Genomic DNA, 19,419 nt, shown 5'->3' with positions numbered 1-19,419 from the left:
GATTCCGCTGGTCTAAGCTAAGTGACCTCAAAGCATCCCCTGCTCCTCTCTGATGTCAATTTCTTTAACCACAAAATGAAAAGATTAAATCAGATTATCCATTCTCAGGTGGGGTGATATTGCCTCTCAAAGGGCAAAAAGTGGTTCTTACGTGGGTGGGTGAAAAGGGCTATTTAAAAAAAATTTTGCAACACACACAACTACATGCAGTACATATACAGAATAAATGTGGGATGTTGGCATTTTATGAGGGAAGCAGAATTAGGAGGAAAAAAAAATGTAGGGGTGGGCATCGTGGCATGCGGGGTTAAGCCGCTGCTTGTGATGCTTCACATGTCAAAGTGCTCTAGATTGAGCGATTGAGCCCCCATCTCTGCTTCCAATCCAACGTCTGTTAGTGTACACCCTGGAAGCAGCTGATTTGGGTCCTTGCCACCCACATAGGCTCCTGGCTTTGGTTTGGTGCAGCTCTGGATGTTGTGGGCATTTGGAGAAAGAACCATGGTTGCAAGATCTCTCCCCCCACCCCTTCTTCCTTTCAAACAAACAAAAATCAACTTTTGACTAGGTTGGCAATAATGACAAAGACATTGAGAGACACCAGAATGAATAAACTGCAGATGCTTTTCCTGTAACGAGAAGACGGCCTACAGTGATGGGACCCCTTGGCATCAGACCCTGGCACACAGAAATGATCTCGCCTTTACCTGTGTGAATTTGGAGGGCCTAGTTTATCAACTCAGGATGGTCAGAGCCTGGAGGCAGGGGCACATGCAAGGCAGAAGGCAATGAGGCAGCCGAGTGGAGAAGAGTCCCGTCTCAGAGGCAGAATGTGTGGCTCTAGCCACCTGGTGCCAAGGCTTGATTATAACGCTTACAAAGATGTGCCATTTTGGGTGAGTTCTGAGCCACTCTAAGAAAGGAGGTGAGAAATGGTGCAGGGAGGGTTGATGTGAGCATTAAAGTAAGGGCTCACTAAGGGTTGAATGTACTCATCACTCTTATTTATTTTAAATGTTTGTTTATTTGAAAGGCATAGACAGAAAGAGAGATGAGAGAGAGATTGGGAAGGAGGCAGGGAGGAAAATAAGAGGGAGGGAGTGAGGGAGAGTAATATGAGGAGAGAGAGAGAGAGAGAGAAAGAGAGAGAGAGACTGATCTTTCATTGTTAGTTTCATTTATGGACCTCCATAAAGGTCCATAACAACCAGAACTGGGCCAGGACAAAGCCAGGAACCAGGAACTCCACTCAGATAGCCCATGTGAGTGGCAGAAATCCAAGTATTGGAGCCATCACCTGCTACCTTCCAGAGTTCACATTAGCAGAAAGCTCAATAGGAAGTAGAGGCGGGACTTGAACTCAGGCACTGAGAATATGGGATGCACGTATTCCAAGCATCAGCTTAATCCCCTGAACTACAACCTCCACTCTCGTTTATTTTTTTAAAAATTCTCCTTTATTTGGGAAACAGAGAGATGTACAGAGAGATCTCCCAGCTGTTTGTTATTCTCCAAACTCGTGCAACAGCTGGGTCTGGGGTGGGATGAAGCCAGGAACCAGGAACTTAATCCAGGTTGTGTGTGTGGGGGGGAGATGGGGGGCAAGTACCCAACTTTTTGACACTTTGCCATTGCTTTCCAAGGTCTGCATTAGCAGCAAGTTAAAAGCAGTAGTTGGTATAGGGTTCAGGTACTCCAATGTATGATATGAGCATCTTAACTGTTAGGCTAAACATCTTCCTCCCCACACTCACCACTGATTTGCTTTATTTCTGCTAAGTGTTCTTGAGTGAGGCACTGAGCCCCTGTGGGTTTTGTGGTTCACACCATGCCATGTTTTCGACTCTGTGAGATCTTTGTATACACTTTTAAAAAAAAGTCTCTGCTGGAATTTCCCTCTGCCCGAGCCTGTTGGCTGAACTCCTGCTTCTCCCTAACGTGCCCTCTCAGCTCTCAGTTCCCCAATCATCTTCCTGGCCTCCTCTAGCAGGCTTCGGTGTTCTCTGGACTCTTGTAGGCGAGTACAGTGATGTTCCTCCTTCCACGTTTCCGCTTTGCATTTTTGTGCTGTCCCCCAGGACTCTAATGTTCTTTACTTCCTCCAAATGTCTGCTCAAATTCACTTTCTCCATGGGAACTCCTTTGGCTACCCCACGTAAACTAGTTTTCAAGACATTACCCATCTCCTCCACTATTTTCCTTCTTTTTAACCAGACCATGAAGTCACCAAGAGCATAGCTGTTTTGGTCATTGTCTCAACCCCAGCATCTAGAAGAGCACTGCACGAAGGAGTGTTTGTGTGTGTGTGTGTGTGTGTGTGTTTAAACAAATATATGGGTGAAGTTGACTTTCTTCTTCCAACATCCCATGTTGGGTGCTATCCGTATAGGTAAGATCAGCTTACTATGGGCTGAGGCTATGATGGAGAGACCCAAGATCAGGAATATACTATCATGGCAAAGGCTCTCCTTCCCCCTTTCTCCCCACATAGGTTGGTTTTGATATTTTTAAAAAATCTTTCAGAGAGAGAAAGAAACTACTCTGCTAGTTCATTGCCAAAATGCTCCCAATGGCTGAAGCTGGGTCTGGCTGAAGGCAGGAGGCTGAAATTCCATCCAGATCCCCCATATGAGTAGCAGGGGCCCATCCACCTGAGTCATCACATTCTGACTCTCGGAACTGAGTTAACCTAGAACCCAGGCACACCAAGGAGTTGAGCTGGTATATATTTTGTTTTCTGGTGTTCATTAAGGGTGCATTTCCTGACCATAACAGGTCACTGATATTCAAATCCAGGTCTCATATTTTGCTCTATGATTAAAAAAATGCTAGATGAATTCCCAGAAAGTAAAAGAATTTTTGTAGCCATGCCCAATGCTGAGCTGGTCCAATTGCAATGGAGACTTTCCAAGGAGAAGTAGCTGAACAAATGGTTTCTGTTTGGGGATACATTAATATTGATTAACTCATTTTATGGCCATTCAGGCAGATTTATTTAAAAGGACATTGTTCCTAATACAATATCAATGGAAAGAAGACAAATCTAATTGTTTGTATGTGTGTATCCATCCATCCATTTATCCATCCATCCATCCATCTATCCATCCACCCATCCATCCATCCACTAGAATGAAATTCACCATGGTGTGTACCAGAACATGGGGGGGATGAAATAGGAGAAGTGGGCCATAAAAGTCCTTGGAGTTGGGTTGTTAATATCAAACCTGGGTTAATGGAGTAGAGCCTCTAGACTCTCTAGAATGGTGTACACCTGTGAAGATGACACAATGCAGAGATTTCATAGCACCGGTCCTTTCCAGGAGCAGTGAAGGTTTGGAGATGAAACTATTTTTCTTCTTTTCAACTTGACCTTCTCATTTGACTTTCATGTGTTCATGGGGGAATCTCAAAAGAGCCTCCAGCCATGGGTGTAACTTCTTCCTTTCAAAAATCTTTCAGATAAATTAATATATGTGTAATCTTGGGTCTAGAGAAACCTTCACAAGCACTCAAATGAGAAAATCATAAAGGAAAAGATTAGTGGAGCTATAAAACTTTCAGATACAGTGCTTACCAAATCACTGAAATACACTGGTGTTTTCTATGTCACACTGTAAGCTCCACATGTATAAATGCTGCATGTTCATTCTCTACAGTTATTTGGCTGATCTCTGACAAATTATTTACATCAATAAACAATAATATATATTAATAAGCAGCATGAAGTTCACTGTTATCAGTATTTCTTATGAGTAGAAACAATGATTTAATTAATAGTAAAAACAAAACTCTTTTTCTGCAGTGTTCTCTATTGCTTCTTTCTTGCATATGCCAAGCTTAATCAGAAAAAGCTCATGTACTTTGGAGCAAATGGCAAAAATGGCCACAAGATTTAATAAGTTCTCCCACCAAGATGTGGCATGCATTTCAGGCTGACTTGGTAACTTGCTTTGGACTATAAAAAAGTGACATTGGGGTAAGTTCTAAGTCTGGGTCAACAGACTTGCTGCTTCCTCCATTGCTGAACCTACCCTAAGGAAGCCAGTTGTAGACACATATGTGAGTACATGAACAAACGACACAAACTGTGCATAATGCCACAGAGTAATAGCTAAGAAACACTTCCTCTCTTCTTCACATTCGTGGGTTGTGAACAGATCCAGGGGGCCAGGGATCCCACCTCCTAGGACCTCAGGGAGGGATGGCCAATCAGGGGAGACCAAGCTGAACTTTCTCTGCCCTCAGCCAAGATTTACTGTCATCTTTCCCATCTCCAGAGCTTGTTACATCAGGTCTGTCATTAGGTCTATGAAACATTCCAGAATGTAGTCAGGGTGGATCTCAGCTCACTTAATAGATGAGGGAATGAAGCTCTAGTGGCTGATGACTTGCCTGAAGCTCCACATCTCCTCTGATTTCCTTGACTTCACTGCTCTTCCATGGGTTACTGGGTCTAACCCTGAGGGAAAGGCTCCTGCGTCTGCAAGACAAAGATGAAACATACCAGGGATAAATGGATCCTTGCAACTTGGGAGGCAAAGATGTTTGCAAGTCATAGTCAGGGCCAGACAGAATGTCTGAATGGTGGAAATAATGTGTTCTCTACAACCTTGTTGCCACAGGAAGAGCAAAAATGCTTGCCAAAACAAACATTGGACCCAGCACAGAGCATTTTTTGGGGCAATTGGAGAGCCACAGAAAGAATGAGGTCACATGCTCAAAACAAAGGACGTTGAGATGAAGCTACAAATGTCTTTCTGAAAATAGTTTCCAACACCACCATTTCTAGAAGGAAGTTTCTGTCATCCCGACAGGACCATGTGGCAGTCTACCACATTTTCCTATTTCCTGTTTTCCTCTGTCACAATTCCAGTAATTGGTAGAGGAATCCTTGCTTAGACTATGGAATCCTTGGGTGCAGGCTGGGTTGAAGTCCTTCATGTATCCCACAGCCGCAATCACAAACTAAGCCATGTTCTCACCTTGGTTTAGTCTGGCCCTGGCTGGAAACTAGTCCTGAGACTGAAGATGTCAACTGACTCCTAGCGTTGGACATAGGTTGAGTGATCCTGCCTCAGCGTGGTCTCCGATTGTGGTCATAGGCTGAGTCTTTTTTTTTTCTTCTATTCATTTATTCATTAATTACATTATATTACATGACACAATTTCATAGGTACTGGGATTCTCCCCCCTTCACCCCAAACCGCTCCCCCATGGTGAGTTCCTTCACCTTGATGCATAACCACAGCTCAAGCTCCGTTGAGATTCCCTAATTAAAAGCTCACACCATACAGAGTCCAGCATCCCACTTGTCCAGCCAAGTTCAACAGCCTCTTAGGGTGGCCCTCTCAGGTTTGAGGGCAGAGCCAGCAGAGCATCACCTCGATCAATTAGAAGCTCCAACATATCATCAGCAACAATCCAGGTACGATGAGACTGGTGCAGAGGCCACTGATTGACATAGTCCATCTTAGAGTTTCCCCTTGTCCAGTTTTTCGCTGCAAACATATAGCTGAGGTGGTTGATTGATCTACTCCATCTTCTATCTTTTCTTGGTTAATGTTATGATTCCTCCATTTTGTTCAGGGGAATCCCCAAAGAAACTCTGAGGTGTTCCCAGTCCAGGCTCCTATATGTACTACTAGTAAGCACAGTGCCCGCCATAGTCCATCACTCTGATCAGCTGGTGGTTGTAATCCCTGGGTTGGTTCTATTCTGAGCCCTGATCTCCATTGGAACCGATGAATATTGCAGCTCTTCCCGGCTCTGCCCATCACACACTCGTCCCTCACCTAAACCAGTGGGAGGTGTGCTGGTTGGGTGCTGCATTCCCTATCGGCACAGGCCATTTCACCTTGGCATTTGGTGTTTTGTACTGTTTTTATCACAACCAAGCCTGGCCAGGCCCCCACATAGGCTGAGTCTTACAGGCTGATTTTGATCACAGCCTGAGCTCTGACCTTGGTCCCAGGCTGGGCTGAGGTCTAATCCTATCCAGAGATGGATCATCAACCTGGGCTCAGACTGAGTCTTGAACTTGGTCATACGTGGGTGCTGGGTGCTCCTAATTACCTCATAGGGCTCAGTCTGGCCAACCCTCTTTGGAATTCAAACAATCCCACGTACAGGTTTTCCTTTCTTTGTTTTTCCTGGTTCTGCCTCATACCTCTAGCGTTCTGTGAACGTTCCTGGCTGTCAGCCACACAGGCTGGCCTAGTACATAGCCTCTCCAGTTTGCTGACAGAGGCTGTTTGGCTGAAAGACCATGTGCTGTTGAGCCTGGGTTCACTTTGCCTGCATTGGAAAAAGAGCAGGAGCCAATAAGGCCTGCCTAGTCATAGATGAACCTCTTTTTAGCTTTTTCAATTACTTAATTTATTTACTTGAAGGGCAGAATGATTAGAAGAAAGAGGAAGAGACAGAAATCTTCTGTCTGCTAGTTCACTCCACAAAAGGAAGCAATGGCCAGGGCTGGCCCAGGCTGAAGTCAGCAGCCTCAAACTCCGTTCAGGTCTTCCACATGGGCGACAGCGCCATCTTCCACTGCTTTGCCAGGTGCATTATCAGAGAACTGGATTGGAGGTAGAGTGGCTGGCACATATGGTATGCCAGGTTGCAAGTGGTGACTTAACTTGCTGTGCCACAGCATTGATTTCATCGATGAAGGCTTTGACTTCCTCTACCTGGCTGTTTCTGTGATCAAAGGACATCGGAGAAAAGTGTTGTCTTTCCCTCCAGCAGAATTCCAGGTGGTATGATCTCTTCTTCCTGAACCCAAAGTCTGTCAGAAGAAGGAGGGCAGTCAGGAACTCAAAGGCAAAGAGAAAGTGCACTTTTGCCTTCTCAGGCAGAAAATTAATTATAAAATCAGATTGTGTAACCAGAATTGTTTATATCTATGTTTCAAGGAGTGTGCCATCTTCTAAACCTAATAGATGGAGCAACCAGAGCTTGACTGTACAACAGTTTTTAATTTGCTTGGAAATTAGTCCAAATAATGAAGAAGTGCTTTTCCATACAACACAAAGGCATCACAATTGGTATCTTTTAAAACAACAACACAGTTCTCAACATTGAGTAATTGAAGAAATGCATTCATTAAGAACAGGTTGTGAAGTTCTGGCTCGGGGGTAATGCCACTTTTAAGGGTGTATTAATAACTAACGAGACAACATACTTTGGCATTATGGTATTTGCACCAGTTTTGCCCTTCAAGCCAGGCCTGGAAGTCAGGTGGGTAACTTACAACGGAGGAAAGCCATTCTCTGGATGCACACACTTGCCCTGAGGCACAGAGCTCAGTTGCCACTCTCTGCATCTGCTCTGCTGCCTCTCTAGGTCTGATGAAGGCTCCACCCTTACAAAGAATAAAGTTTGCTTGGCAACTTACACTTTTTTTTTCCTCCCAAAGATAGACTGATTTATTTGAAAGGCTGTTGTACAAGAGGGAGTGGGAGAGGGAGGGAGGTAGAGACAAAGAAAGAGTGGTTTTTTTTTTTTTTTTTTTTTTGGTTATTCATTTCCCAAATGGCTGCAACAACCAGGGCTGTCAGGCTAAAGCTAGATGCCAAGAATTCCATACTGGTCTCCTACGTGGGTGAGGGGGCCAAGTACTTGGTTGATCTTCCCAGGCACATTAGCAGGGAGCGGGACCGGAAGTAGAGTAGCTGGGTGTCATAGTTGGTCACTTAGCCCACTGTGTCACAGCACTAGCCCTTTGCAGATTCATGTTGTGTAAATGATGATTGTGATGTAAAAAATGTCCACATGTTGCAATCTCAAAGCTCCTTTTTACATATACCGTCCTATCTCCCACCAAGCCATTGTGTGAATCACATGTGTCACTTTTCCCATTTGAGCCTCAGTTTCCTCCTCAGCAATTGGGGGTAATATCTACTTCACTGATTGCATTGAAATGGATGACGTTGTTGGTTCATAACAAGTGGTTGTGAATTAATTATTGGAAAGAGCCAAGGTGAGAACCTAGAACCACGCTGGTGTCCAGTAAGTGCCCGGGTAATATGTCTGAGGGTGCCTTGTGCCTGCCTTTGGGGAAGATGTACCCCGAGGTTGTAGGAGCCATGGAACAAAACTCTGCATAGGCAGCTGGGCTTTGACAGATTGTGTCATGGAGTTTGGGAACCCTTCTTAAACTTGTCCCTGCTGTTTCTTGGAAAGGATGGCCTGCTAGGCCAGGCTTGCTCTGGAAGCCACACTGTAATGTTTTTTCAAGTCAAGGGGGTAGGGCAGATGTCAGAAGACAAAAAAGCTAATGGCGGGACTTCTAGGGAGAAGCAGTGACTCCAACAGGCATGGAGGATTGGAGGAGGAGAGGTGGGGAACCTGGGGAGGGGGAGTCCTGTGGGCCTAGAGAAGCTGACCTGTTCTGATTGATTCTAAAGTATTACTTATTGTATGTGATAGGAACTCCTACCAGGTCTCCCACAGGAGTAGTACGAACCTAAATGTTTGTGCCATTACTTGCTGCTTCCCAGGTGGATTGGAAATATTCCAGCATTCCAACAGGAAATGTAAGTGTCCCAAGTGGTTGTTTAACCTGCCACCACACTACCACACCTGTGTGTCTGACAAGTGGGGACCCTTGAAGATTTTCTGGGGTTGGGGGCTGGGAGTGACATCTACTGATTTTGTTTGGCACTTCACATTTATCTGTCTGTTAACTCTGTAGGTAGGGGTGTCTACCTTCACGCCCATTTTACAGAATGTAAATTCAAATTTTGAAATTTAAAACAGTCCCAAGGAATTTGCTATGGTGGCACAGCTAGGAAGGGCGAGAGCCCAAATCTGAGGCCAGTTCTAAACAATTCCAGAGCCCTGACTCTTGGCAGCACAGCTTCCTGCTGTCTCCTATAGTGAAACACTATATGCTCAAGTGGGCAACAGTGAGGTCAAGTTCTTGGCGATGGTTAAGCAGAGGGGAGACCAGGACTGTCAGCTCCGGATGTCCTCCATGTTTCCTCCTCCCCAGCAGGAGTTAGGCGAGGCTCTGCTCCCTTTGCTGGCTTTCTCTCATCTTCTCCCTCCTGCTGCTCTCCCACCTCCCTTGCCCTCCAGTCCATTATCCTGCCTTTTATCAGCAGCAGACATCTAAGGACAACTGCCTTCACTGGCTGGTCTATCTTGACAAGTGATTTGCATGCAAAGCACACAACTGAATAATGGGGCGCTGCGCTTCAATCCAGGAAGGAGGAGTTTTTTGCATTGAGCATTTCCCATGCCTGACACCATGCCTAGCACATAGTAAGTGCTCACTGAATGGTAGCTCTCTTGCTTCAGAGCTAGTGTCCTTCACCCCGGAAGGTGAGAATTTTAGAGCCTGAAGACACCTTCCCTTGTCTTCCTCCATCACCTATCAGATTTCAGCATTTCCTGGGCTAAGAGGTCCGGGCTTCTCTGGTCTGCTGCTGATACTGGGGGAGGCTGTGGTCCCTGGCTGTGGACCTGATAGAAAGAGGGGAGGCCGGCTGCTGCTTGGGCAGCCTCTCTGAAGACCCTGGCCTTGGCTGCTTTGCATGCAGGATGAGGGCTCCTCTGGTCAATTTGCTTTCACTAATGTCAGGCCCCCGCAGTGCGGTCGTCGGTTGCATAGCAACTGACCTAGCAGCGCAGCAGAGGTGGCCATGCATAAAAGATGACACATGATGGTGGGGCTCCGGGTGACGATTTGCAAATTTAGATACAGTCACAGCAGGAATATGAACTGGGCACTCGGCAGGCGTGGGGGTGGATGGCTCTCCCTGTCTCCTCCCATTTCATTCAGAAAGCCAGATTCCCACTGTACTGACAGAGGTCTGGGGAAAGAGCAAGAGATGTGTGTGTGTGTGTGTGTGTGTGTGGCATAAGCTTCCAACAAACCAGGAGGTGGGCTGGGGGAAAACAGTACCTGCATATTCTCACAGCACAGAGGGCTTCCTGGCACCCCTAGTGCCCTTCTCCCATGGCCTGGCCTCCCATGGGTTTCTCCACCCCTGAGGGAGGCTGGTGAAGCAGTTGGTGTGAACGACCCCCTTTTGCCAGTTCTCTCTGTGCCACTGTAACTGCGTGGAGATGAAATGTGCTGAACTTGATCCCCAAGCCTGGGTTCAAACTCTCCATCTGCTATTTCCTGATATGGGAAATGTCTTGGTTTTATCCAATACTAACTGAGCATCTGATATGAGTAAGGCACTGACCTAAGCACTGGGGACACAGCATTGGAAAATATAGTCCTTGCCTTTGAATAACCCTTACAATAGTAGGAGATGTTTCGATAATAATATTATGCTCTGATGGATGGATTGCTAAAACAAGTGAACTAAGAGGATGCAATTTCAACTGGGAGTTTTTTTTTTTAAAGATTTATTATTATTGGAAAGCCGGATATACAGAGAGGAGGAGAGACAGAGAGGAAGATCTTCCATCCGATGTTTCACTCCCCAAGTGAGTGCAATGGGCCGGTGCTGCGCCGATCCGATGCCGGGAACCAGGAACCTCTTCCAGGTCTCCCACGAGGGTGCAGGGTCCCAAAGCATTGGGCCGTCCTCAACTGCTTTCGCAGGCCACAAGCAGGGAGCTGGATGGGAAGTGGAGCTCCCGGGATAAGAACCGGCGCCCATATGGGATCCCGGGGCGTTCAAGGCGAGGACTTTAGCCGCTAGACCACGACACTGGGCCCTCCACTGGGAGTTTTAAAACTATATGGTTGTGGTTAACCTCACTCTGGATGGGGTTAAGTCCTGGCTGAAGCCAAGGCTAGGCCAGGAGGCCAAGGTGGTCAAGGCCACAGGCTTCCTGAAGAACTTCCTGATCCAGCTCTTTGTTCCCCACAGTCAGGCAGAGGAATTCTACGTGTGCGTCTGTGCGACCCGCGAAGGGGACTATGTGCTATTCCACCATGAGGGCGGGATGGACGTGGGTGACATGGATGCAAAGGCCGGAAGCTGCTGGTGGGTGTGGACAAGAAGCTGAATACAGAAGACATCCAGAGACATCACTTGGTGCATGGTCCTGAAGACAAGAAAGAAATTCTCGCCAGTTTTATCTCTGGCCTCTTCAATTTCTATGAGGACCTGTACTTCACCTACCTCGAGATCAATCCCCTTGTCGTGATCAAAGCTGGCATCTATGTCCTTGACTTGGCAGCCAAGGTGGACGCCACTGCTGATTACATCTGCAAAGCGAAGTGGGGTAACATAGAGTTCCCACCCCCCTTTGGGCGGGAGGCCTAACCAGAGGAAGCCTACATTGCAGACTTGGATGTCAAAAGTGGAGCCAGCCTGAAACTCACCTTGCTGAACCTCAAGGGCATGATCTGGACCATGGTAGCTGGGGGTGGTGCCTCAGTCGTGTAAAGTGACACTATCTGCGACCTTGGTGGCGTAAATGAGCTGGCCAGCTACGGGGAGTACTCAGGTTCACCCAGGAAGCAGCAGACCTACGACTATGCTAAGACCATCCTTTTCCTCATGACCCACAAGAAGCACCCCGATGGCAAGATCCTCATCATTGGGGGCAGCATTGCAAACTTCACCAATGTGGCTGCCACGTTCAAGGGCATCATAAGAGCCATCCGAGTGGGAGAACCCAAGTATCTATGTAACTGTGTCACATAATACAATGTAATTAATGAAGTTAAATAATAAATAATTAAAAAAAAAAAAAGAGCCATCCAAGATTACCAGGGCCCCCTGAAGGAGTATGACGTCACGATTTTTGTCCAAGCAGGCAGCCCTAACTAAGGGGAGGGCCTGCAGGTGATGGGAGAAGTGGGGAAGACCATCGGCATCCCCATTCACGTGTTTGGCACGAAGACCCACATGACGGCCATCATGGGCATGGCACTGGGCCGCCGGCCCATCCCCAACCAGCCACCCACCGCAGCCCACACTGCAAAGTTTTTGCTTAATGCTAGTGGGAGCACATCTACTCCAGCCCCCAGCAGGACTGCGTCCTTTTCTGAATCCAGGGTTGATGATGTAGCACCTGCCAAGAAAGCCAAGCCCATGCCACAAAATTCAGTCCCAAGTCCAAGACCCCTGCAAGGGAAGAGCACCACCCTCTTCAGTCACCACACCAAAGCCGTCATGTGGGGCATGCAGATCTGGGCTGTGCAAGGCATGCTGGACTTTGACTACGTCTGTTCCCCAGACGAGCCGTCGGTGGCCGCCATGGTCTATCCTTTCACGGGTGACTACAAGCAGAAGTTTTACTGGGGACACAAAGAGATTCTGATCCCAGTGTTCAAGAACATGGCTGATGTCATGAAGAAGCACCCAGAAGTAGACATGCTGATCAATTTTGCCTCGCTCCGTTCCGCCTGTGACAGCACCGTGGAGACCATGAACTACGCTCACCCGCACCATTGCCATCATAGCCGAAGGCATCCCTGAAGCCCTCACCAAGAAGCTGATCAAGAGGGTGAACCAGAAGGGAGTGACCATAATCGGACCTGCCACTGTTGGAGACATCAAGCCCAGGTGCTTCAAGATTGGGAACACAGGTGGGATGCTGGACAACATCCTGGCCTCCAAGCTCTACCACCCTGCAGTGTGGCCTACATGTCGTGGTTTGGAGGCATGTCCAACGAGCTGAACAACATCACCCTCTGCACGGCGTTTATGAGGGTGTGGCCACGGCGGTGACAGGTACTCTGGCTCAACCTTCATGGATCATGTGCTATGTTACCAGGACACACCAGAAGTTAAGATGATTGTGGCGTTTGGAGAGATGGGGGCACCGAGGAGTATAAGACCTGCTGGGGCATCAAGGAGGGCCATATCACCAAGCCTGCGGTCTGCTGGTGCATTGGGACCTGTGCCTCCATGTTCTCCTCCGAGGTTCAGTTCGGCCATGCTGGTGCCTGTGCCAACCAGGCTTCTGAAACTGCAGTGGGCAAAAATCAAGCCTTGAAGGAGGCAGGGGTGTTTGTGCCCTGGAGCTTCAATGAGCTTGGTGAAATCATCCAATCTGTATACGAAGATCTTGTGGCAAAGGGGTCATTGTACCTGCACAGGAAGTGCCGCCCCTAACGGTGCCCATGGACTACTTCTGGGCCAGGGAACTGGGTCTGACCTCGTTCATGACCAGCATCTGCAATGAGCGGGGCCAGGAACTCATCACTGAGGTCTTCAAGGAGGAGATGGGCATCAGCGGGGTCCTCGGCCTCCTCTGGTTCCAGAGAAGGTTGCCCAAATACTGTTGCCAGTTCATTGAGATGTGCCTGATAGTGACCACTGACCATGGGCCAGCCGCCTCGGGGGCTCACAGCACCATCATCTATGCCTGGGCCGGGAAGGACCTTGTCTCCAGCCTCACCTCGGGACTGCTCTGCATCTAACATCATCCCCATGGAGTTTGTGAACAAGATGAAGAAGGAGGGGAAGCTGATCATGGGCACTGGGCACTGAGTGAAATCTATAAACAACCTGGACATGTGCGTGCAGATCCTCAAGGACTACATCAAGCAGCACTTCCCTGCTACCCCTCTGCTAGATTACGCCCTGGAAGTGGATAAGATCACCACATCAAAGAAACCCAATCTTATCCTGAATGTTGATGGTCTCATTGGAGTTGCTTTTGTAGACATTCTTGGGAACAGTGGATCCTTTACTCGGGAGGAGGCTGACGAGTACATCAACATCGGGGCCCTCAATGGCATCTTCGTGCTGGGCAGGAGCATGGGCTTCATTGGGCATTACCTTGACCAGAAACGGCTGAAACAGGGGCTGTATCATCATCCCTGGGATGACCTCTCCTATGTCCTCCTGGAGCACATGAGCTTGTAACTGAGCCTAGAGCCCGACTGCAGTCACATGAACCGACACAGGAACTCCTACCTGAGGAACAGCGTGCAGACAGCCAGCAGCTGGTCTGGGACGGGAACAGCCACTGGGGTACACAGTGAAGACCAACTCCCTCGGGCTCACGCCCAAACGGGCCACACAAAGAAGCTTACTATTTTTTTTATTTTATAAACATAGAAAAACAAAACAAAATAAAAAAACCCAAGGCAGTACTTGTGACATTCGCTCTGCTACCTACTGTATTTATTACACGGATATGTCCGAGTACTGTCAGCATCGTGTTCCTCCTCCTGGAAGGGCGTTCAGATGTTGTTTTCTTTTTTCCATTAGTTGAGAAGATTCTTTTTCCCTTGGAGGAAGGAATGACACTCTGTAAGGCTCTGGGTGCTCCTGTCCACTTCCAGGCACCCTGACGTCCTGTCTCCCCTCTGCCCTCTTCCTCCTCTTATAACATGAATAATGTTGTGTTAATCTGGTTTTTAAAGACTTTTATGTATGTTATATGTGTCAAGGATTTATTTAGCATCCCACTGAGATGTTCTGCAGGACCGAGCAAGGTCTGCTTATGTCAAGGGGGTGGGACCATTGCATCCTTGATATTGTCAAAAAGTGTGTGGAGTAGTCAAAGTGTAAAGTTGTAACATACATATGTTTAAGATGAAACCACAAGGCAGCAAACTGTGAAGTATCTCGTGTCTTAGTTCTTCGTGTCTGTGCAGCTCCCTTGACCTGTGCCTGCAGCACGAGGCCAGGACTCCATCAGCTATTCTGCATCTATACTCCACCACGGGGTGGGGTGGCCACTGCCTCAGTCTCGTCTGTATCATCATAGTCCAATGGAAATAAACTATACAGTAATGAGGAAACCATAAAAAAATAAAACTATGTGGACTGGGCAGGAATGCAAGCAGAGGAAGGGTGGGCCTCAGGCTTAGGGTGCAGCACAGGCAAAGGCACAGGGGTGAAAGCATGTATATGTTCTCAACAACAGGTGAGGGAAACTTACAGGTGTTTCATGGGGCCAAAGACTGAAATTGTGCCTTCCTCTCCTTTAGGACTTGCTTGGTAATTGCTAGAGCTCCTCAAGGATGTGTGTCTTCTTTTTTTCTGCCCTCATCATCCAAAGGTGGGAAGGGGTAACAAGCCATACACCCATTGATGACCATCTGGAAGGGTTTGAAAACCTACCTGACCCAAATAGAGGAGGAAGTAGATCCAGGGAAGAGGAGGGCCTGGAAGAAGGTTCCAATGAACATGGGTGGGGATGGAGCAAGAAGAGGGACACAGCAGTGGGCAAGGTGGAGGGCTGCTTGACACTGAGCCCTCTGAGGTCTACCATGTTAAGGAGCACAGTGGCTTTCCCAGTGCAGACAGCTCCCATGCCAAGACTTGCTCAGGGGAATGAACTCCAGTGCAAATATCACCAGCAACTGTGAACTCCGCTGGGGGCAGGTGCGATTCTGCCCCACCCCCACTTGCTAGCAGTGTGCCTGGCACAGACAGGTCCTTGTTGAGTGACCATTGAATGAACAACTTCTCACTCGCTCAGAGCTTTGGCACCCACTGTTGGATTTGATCCTGGCAAAACTTCTTGTCTCTCCACTTTTCAGATGAGGAAACAGCTTGGAGTGGACCAGGGATTTGACCAAAATCATACTCAGCATCAGGTCTCAAATAGTTTTCTTCTTAACTTGAAAAAATTTGTTCCTTTGAAGTTTTGCATTAACATGTAATATTTGCATATCTTTTTGGTACAACATTTTAACACATCACAGCACAAAACGCTCAAATCCAGCAGTTGCTATCTCCCAGATCCTTCCTCCATGATCAGGGCCCACCAGCCCCTACCTTTGGATATTTCTACAGCCTGGGATCTGTGATTGTGGTCAGTAGTTGGCCCACTGTGCTGTGCAACCTTATAGCTGTATCCTGTCCCCACCATCTCAGTGTCTGGGATCCACATTCTCCCTAATCCCTTCACCAAACCCATTCCAGCTTCCAGTAATCACTATTCTGAGTTTGGATCAACTTTTTTCCCTTAAACTTTCACATGCCAGAGAGGAATGTATTTATCTTTCCATGTGTGGCTTACTTAACCATCTCAGGTTCCACCCATTCCGCTGCAGTGTTAGCATGGCATTCTTTTTGGTGGCTGAATGCTATTCTATTGCTTGCATATTTTTTCTAGTCTGTTCTGCCTTGCACTTGTGCTTTTGCACCTAGATTTTTTTTTGTTCTGGAATGTATTGAGGGTAACTGTGGCATTGATACTAGACAAAATTATTGACATTTGCAGTTCATCCCAGAAAGCTGGACTTGGAGCCATCAATGAGCTACAAAGGAGTCTAGCAAAAAGATGTCATTCAAACAAAAAGTTAGCTTGGACCTCCCTGAATAGAATCATATAACAAAATTAATTCTCTTCCAGGCAGGATCTTACTTTAGATCATCATATTTTTTTCTCCCATCTTTCTGGAGACATTTGCAAGGGTTAAAATCCCAGTTCTGCTGACTATTGAGTGGGATAACCTTGAACACTCCATTGTGTCTCTCTTTCTTGTGTCTTTCTATTTAACAAAGACCAACAGAACTCACCTTACAGTTATTGTGAGAATTAAATAAATTACTGTATATGAAGTCTGAGAACCATGCCTGCTCTGTGGTGAGTACTTCATCAAGATGCGATGTTGTGTCATAAACCCTGTGATTGTCCTTGGAGTAGATATGAGGATGTCACTCAGGTGGGGAGTGGAGTTGGAAAATGGAAGGTGGGGAAGCCCTTCCAGGTGATTTGATCACGTGGGTTGAATCTAGGCAGATGCAGGTGTTAGCCAGATCAAGACACGGAACACAGTGTTCCAGACAAGGTTACCAGCAGGTGCTCCATCCTAGAGCTTCCACCCTTTCCATTAGCAGGGGAGGTAACTGAGATGCACGGGGGAAATGCTCTCTGCAGAAGATTGTGCAGCAAGCCGGGTGTAAGGCCTGAGGGGAGAGGACGGCTCTCCAGACCTCATGCATGGCTCCACGGCTTCTCGGAGTGGCCTGTGTCAGGAGAGCATAGGCAGGAAAACATGGTCAGAGGAGCAGGGGCTTCTCCAACATCCCAAGGAGAAGCTGGTTCCTGCTGTGCCTTTGATATGATTTGGTGGGGAGCAGAAAGCAGTGGCTGTCAAGTGGGCTGGTGGGACTGGGTCTTTGAGCTTCCTGCAGCCATGGCATTCACAGATCTGCTGAGCAAACATGCCAAGTTCTGGCCTGGTGAGGGAGCTTGGTGAGCTGGAATGAGTGTGGTAGCACATGCTGATCTTCCTGAGGCTTGAGGAAGAGGCAGACACAGCCTCAGTTTCCCGGGACCCAGGGCGGAGCCTCAGCATCTTTCTGTGTGCTCTGGCACCTGTCAGCAGCTGGATGGTGACAATTACAGCCGTTTCTTCCCTACGGACAGCCCCAGGGCAAGGCCTTGGCTGACGCAAGGGAACCAGCAGATGGACTATCTCACTTCTCTTTCCCCCCTCTCTTTCTCTAACTCTGCCTTTTTAAATAAACAAATCTTTTTTTTCCCTTTCTCTTTTTAAAGCAAAACTCTCAGAAGCGATTTCCTTCTCTTGGGAGATGTTTTTCTGGAACTGTCTCAGGCACCGTTGTTGAAACCAGACTTTCCGTCTGAGGGAGGGCACCTGAGGATCCTGGAGGAGCGGCTGGATGCCAGCTCTGACTGGGCCTGGGCTCCGCAAAATCGGCCTGCAGCCACCCAGAGCTCCCCTGGCTACACAGGGGCTAGATGAGCCCTGGGCCTCAGTTCCCCATCTCGAAAATAAGCACAATGCTAGACCACATCAGGTTAGTATGGCAGTTAAAGGAATCAAGAGAGTTAATTTTAAAAAGTGTTCAGAACATGCATCCCTGCATTCAGACGAAAGATGGATTCCCAATGAAACTGTTGGACATGTGTAGACAATGGGATGCTGGACTGTCTGACATTGTACCAACCATGTCGGGGTACACTTAAATAAGAGACTGATAGAATTGTGATTCCTTATGAAGGACTACACTATTGTAACAAAATGGGAAAAATCTGACGGGGGGGTTGGTAGTTTCGGGGGGAATCCCAGCCTATACAAAATTGTACCACACAATTCAAAATTCAAAATAAAATATATTAAAAAAGTGTTCAGAACAGCCTCTGACATATCACATGTGCTATGTAAATGTTGGTTAAATAAATAAAATGCAAAGGTCATAGCATTAAACAACACTGACTCAGAGTGAGAAAGTGGTTTCCATTTTATTCTTCCCATCTGTCTGATTATGCCCAGAGGTGCGCATGCTACAGTTTTTTTTTAAGATTTATTTTATTTTTATTACAAAGTCAGATATACAGAGAGGAGGAGAAATAGAGAGGAAGATCTTCCGTCCGATGATTCACTCCCCAAGTGAGCACAAGGGCCGGTGCTGTGCTGATCCGGAGCCAGGAGCCAGGAGTCAGGAACTTCCTCCAGGTCTCCCACACGGGTACAAGGTCCCAAGGCTTTGGGTCGTCCTTGACTGCTTTCCCAGGCCACAAGCAGGGAGCTGGTAGGGAAGTGGAGCTGCCGGGATTAGAACAGGTGCCCATATGGGATCCCGGTGCGTTCAAGGTGAGGACTTCAACCACTAGGCCACGCCGCTGGGCCCAGCACGCTACGGTTTTGTACTGGGGCACCTTAGGTACCCCTAAACACTCACGTCTATCCCGGGAGCGGCAGGTGTTAAACTCAGAGCCTTCAGTGGGAAAGGTTTGCTTTAGGCTTTAGTGATTTTGCGCTCGGCACAGTGGTCTAGTAGCTTAAGTTGTTAACCTTGTAGGCACCAGGATCCCATATGGGTGCTAGTTCATGTCCTGGCTGCTCCAATTCCCTTCTAGCTCCCTGCTGTGACCTGAGAAAGTAGTAGAGGATGGTCCGAAGCCTTGGGACCCTGAGCTGGCATGGAAGACCCAGAAGAAGCTCCTGGATCCTGGCTTTGTATCGGTTTAGCTCCAGCTGTTGTGGCCACTTGGGAAGTGAACCAGGAGATAGATGTTGTTCTTTGTATCTCTCTCTGTCTGTATATCTGTCTTTCCCATAAAATTAATAAATCTTTAAAAAAAGAAGAATTTAGTGATTTTGTTTTGTTTCTGTGTACTTAATTTTACATTTATCTTCACTCTCTGGTTTGCAACATTGATTTTCTGTTTAGGATGCTATGTATAAAATTCATTTAAAGTACAAAACTAGTATATTTAAAGAAAAATACAGCCTAAGTGATGGTATGGGGGACTTACAGACATGGTAAAAATACTGAGACCAGGACAAGCATCTTGGGAGTTAGGGGATAGGAGTGTGTGTGTGTGTGTGTGTGTGTGTGTGTGTATAACTTCTCAATAGAAGATCCCCTAGCAGGGTCTGGGGTGTTGATTTTTGGATCACTGTGGAGTGTCCCTCCTTGTTTGTATTCTATATGGGTGCAGCATGGCACCTCACTAGACATACCCTGGACTGGTGCCTCCTGAGGCTCTGTCATGGAGTAGATCTCTCCCCTCACACTGTCTCCCCATCTTGTAATCTTCTTGCATGGCAGAGTGGCTGTAAATTAC

At 47.4% G+C, this 19,419-nt stretch overlaps 1 pseudogene; it reads left to right on the top strand.

The window, feature by feature from the left end:
- Positions 1 to 10,698: 10,698 nt before the first annotated feature.
- LOC101517002 (ATP-citrate synthase-like) lies at positions 10,699 to 14,542 on the top strand (annotated as a pseudogene).
- Positions 14,543 to 19,419: the final 4,877 nt, after the last annotated feature.

Source organism: Ochotona princeps, chromosome 2, assembly GCF_030435755.1.
Source record: "Ochotona princeps isolate mOchPri1 chromosome 2, mOchPri1.hap1, whole genome shotgun sequence".
In the NCBI taxonomy this organism is placed as follows: Eukaryota; Metazoa; Chordata; class Mammalia; order Lagomorpha; family Ochotonidae; genus Ochotona; species Ochotona princeps.
This window is presented reverse-complemented; position numbering and strand designations above follow the sequence as displayed.